Below are 4,514 nucleotides of genomic sequence, written 5' to 3'. Positions count from 1 at the left end.
TTTACTGCATGAATACAGAGAATCAAACACACAACAGCTCAAATACAATTCAGTTTCTCTTTCTGTGAACTGATGAGTTGAAATAGTTTCCTGGATTTGTGTGACGTGTGACGTGTGCAAAACAGGTTTGTCTCGAAGTCTGTATAGCAGGTTCAACTTTCCTGCTCCTGTAGAGCCAGATTCCTTTTGAGTTTAGTTTCAACACATTTGGCTGTTATTAACAGAGACACACATGTTCAAGTGTCGAGCAAGTCTCAAGTCACAGTACCAACAAATTAAGCAAGTCAAGTCAAGTCAAGTCAGCTGCTCAACTCAAGGAATTCATGTTGAGTCCTGCTCAGGATCAAGTCAAGTCACAGTATCAAACATTAAATAACATATTTTTGCCACCCAACCTTATTAATGAAAAACTAAAAAAAACTTTCTTACACATTTTAAATTATATTTATATGAATATAGGCAAATTACTACTTTGTATACCAATAAGTCTGCAAGTAAAAAATATTGCTAAAAATACAAGTTAAAAATATGCATCTCATATTTATGTTATATTGAGTTTGATCATCCTAGGAGATAATATTTAACAGCTGTTTTTGAAAATGATTTTGCACTAAGTATCTCCAGCAAAGACTGGGATTCAGTCTGGGAGCATGCTAAAGAGATTCTGTGTGATTCACTAAAATCACCCCTTATATATCAGAAAAAAATTGATATAAAATATATAAAAATATGGGCACCCAATTTGGACTGTTTCTTTCACTTTGCCTACCTTGTTCTTGAAAACTATTGCTCTTAATGTTTATGTATCTTCTACTGTAACATTTATTTATTTGATTTTATCTTTATAAGAACTAAATTGGAAGCTGTGCATTTAAAGTCTGCCTAAGTTTTTTGTTTTGTTTTTGTTTTCTGTTTGTTATGTTGGAACTTAAAATATGAAAAAAAATTGAATATATCAATATGAAATGAAATGATAGATCTACTCTATGACACCAGTAAGTGGTGACAAATCACTCCTTTATCTCAGAAGCTTTCATTGAACTGATTCATTCAAAATAGTTGATTTGTTCATAAATGAGCAAGAATGGACCATTGAATTATTCAACCGATTTGTTCAAATACCTGGATTCTTTCAGTATTATTCGGTGTGTTGCTTAGAGATGTGCATTACTCTTTACCTGGGGCTTAAATTTAACTGTTGGCAGCTGCGCTGAAAATATTACTAAATATCATGTTATAAATATAAAAACTCATACTAGGGCAATTTTGACGAGATATCTTGGATTTCAGGTGCAAGAGAAACATCACTGATCAATGAAACATTGTGGTTCCCTTTCGTTACTTTACTCGTACTGCATTGCTGATTCTCCTAACAGGATGGTAGTGCATCCACACGCAGCGGCTTTTCTCTGTCCCGTCAGAACGGTGTTTTCGTGTTTTTTTGTCTTGTGAGTCGCAGTGTTTTTGTAAGTTGTCATCGCGTCTACCTGTCTTTAAGCTTGCAAATAGTCGTGAGGTTCTTCTGGATGTCGGCAAAACCACATTTTTAGAGTTAAACTCAGCGCACGCGGAACATCTGCGGGATCTCGGTCTGCTCTGGAGTCCTACATCATCAACGACCCCTACTACTGCATCTCGCCCTCAGCGGAGTAGAGCTGAAGATCTGTGCCAGAACCAGAGAGGACCCGATGGGACCCGACGGGACCCGACAGGCTCGGTCGGGTTCGGGCTTAATTTATATCATCTTACGCGAGCTCAGGTTGGGCTTGCGCTCTGGTTTGCACTAGGGCTGAACGATATATCGTTATCGTATCTATATCTAGATTTGAAACTTTCAAGATATTAATATTGTAAAAAGCAACGATATAGACGATATAGATTTCCCTTCTCCACGCTCGCCCTGCATAAAACTCTGGCAGTCACAACAAACATCAGTTTTACGAGTGCCCTTGACTGCACTGCTAAAGCCAGCGCGCACACACCAGGGACGTGGGAACTATATTGGGAGGGGGGAGGGGAGGGGCGGCGTTTCCAAAGTGACGCGTCATTGCTTGTCACGTGACACACTGCAGCAGCAACAGCGCTGAATGAATGATGATCTGCTTTTATGTCATTTTTCCTTTTTTATTCAGAATATTCACAAATGTGTATTTTAAAAAGTCTAAATGTATTGTTTTTTTAGTACTTATGTGAATTTATTTGTTTGAAAACTAAAATAAAAAGTATGTGGTTGAAAACACTGAAAAGTTGTGATATATGACAGCTCTGACTGAGTGCGCCTGTCTCTGGCCACCCCCCCAGCCCCCCCCTGTTCCAACGTCTATGCACACTGTACAGAGACAGCGGATAAATTAGAAAGAAAGAAATGAGTGCGGGAGATAACGTGGCCGGGGGCAGTGCAGAATCTGACTTGGTGCCAAAACATAAATCATCTTCCATAATTTGGAAGTATTTTGGATTCAGAAAAGACGATGTAAACCAGAGTGATGTGTTGTGCAGGTCGTGCTTAGCAAAAGAACACGTAGTCATATCGTATCGATATCGAGATATCTGGTATGAAAATAGAGATATAAAATTTTGTCCATATCGTTCAGCCCTAGTTTGCACTGTAAATGAGCGGTTATGTGATGTGTTTCGATTAGCGCGAGAAAGATGCGAAAATAGATGCTGAGTAGGTGTAACGGAGGCTTGCCTCTGGCGATTACGTTTTGGTTGCACCAGCAACTAAAGCAAAGTCTGAGGTGTGGAAAAGTTTTGACCATGTTTATAATGAGAATAATGAGTGAATAATGACACACCATCAGTGAGCGCAGAAACGTGCTTAAGACATCTACAGTGGATTCAATCATTTTCCTCCACACAAAAACATGTAGACCTAGCCTAATCTCTGTGAGTAAATGTTTTTTAAATGATAACTAAATATTCATTGAATCTTAAATGCATAATGTGGACAGAGTATATAGGATAATGTTGGCATAATTTTTTTATTAAATGTCAGCTGCTTGTGGCGAAGCAAATCCAGCGGAGCCTCTATCTTAATTTCGTTATTTCAAAACCTGTCGGGCTCGGGTCCTGTCGGGCATAACTTTTATGGCCCGATTACAGCTCTACAGCAGAGGCGCCACAAGCTGCATGAGAGGAAGCAGAAGTTTTTATGTGTTCACGGAAACATGGCTAAGCAAAAGTGTTTCAGACTATTGAGTTTGACCAGCTGATGTGCTATCGAGCGGACAGAGCTGGCGGGCTGTGTTTTTATAAATAAAGCGTGCAGCCGCGATGCTGTTGTGAACTGCAAACACTTCTCACCCTCCAAGTTGAGTTTATGTTTATTAAGTGCCGGCCATTCTATCTGTCGATATACTGCCATACTGCTCGTTTGGGTTTACATTGCCCCAAAACAACATCATCAGCAACAGGAATGACGCACTAAATGAACTGCACCAGCACATCAGTGAGCAGCAGACAGCACAGCCCGATGCTTTTCTCATCATAGGTGGGGATTTCAACCATGCTGATGTAACCCGCACAAGGTTACTGGAGTGCGACTCTTTACTCTACCTGTGGGTGGCGCGTAAACCCCAGGAGATTTACTATTAAATAAAAAACACGCCTTTCTTCCAGTGAAGACGCTGCTAGAAAGCAACAAGGACTGGTTGAAAGCTGTGTGAGAGAGAGTTAAGCCGCATGACAGCGAGCTTCTCAAGATACCTCCGATTGGTTTAAGAAAGGGATAGACCATCTGAATCTGACCCTGGTGGTCAGTGGGGAGCCAACCGCAGAAGTGAACGGACCAAGAGCCTGGTGTGGCCAGCCGTGGCATCTTTGGAACTATCCTCATCCTGTGCCTTCATTTAAAATACAGATAAGAACACACGTAAACCTACCCGGGTAGTGAAAAGAACATACTCAAAGAAACACACACACACACACCAAGAACTTTTATGGACTCTATTTTTTTTATTTGAGGTTATTTATTTTGGGTTTATTGTGCGCTGTGCACTCAGGAAGCCGGCTTAGGTAGGCATGGAATGTAAATAACTACCATTCATTTTGTTTAATACATTTCTCAAATTTACCTGTCTTGTGTTGTCTGTTCTCTGCTGACCTTTTACTATTTCAGGCTCCGTAGTCGTACCTAGAGTTTAGAATTTGTTTACACTACACAGAGAGGAGCTTACAAAGCCCTCCGCTCCCCCACCTCGGAGCCTCAGACCACATCACTGTCATGCTAATGCCTGCATACAGACCACTCATTAAAGTCAACAAATCTGTTCAATACACCACTGATATCCAGAAGTAATCAGAGACTGTCACAGCCTACATCAACAAGTGTATTGATGATCTAACAGTCACAAAAACCTCACTGTCTGGGCCAACCAGAAGTAGTGGATGACGTCTGTTTCACATATAATTTGTCTGCAGTGCGTATGCGTTGCGTATTTTTTTTACACACCCATGTTAACGGATTCCAGCGTTCACACTGCACACGGTTGCGGTCTGTCAATGCGTTCCAG

The sequence above is a fragment of the Carassius gibelio genome, chromosome A4 (genome assembly GCF_023724105.1).
Source record: "Carassius gibelio isolate Cgi1373 ecotype wild population from Czech Republic chromosome A4, carGib1.2-hapl.c, whole genome shotgun sequence".
NCBI lineage: Eukaryota > Metazoa > Chordata > Actinopteri > Cypriniformes > Cyprinidae > Carassius > Carassius gibelio.
The sequence above is the reverse complement of the archived record's forward strand: the minus strand, read 5'-3'. Positions refer to the sequence as shown.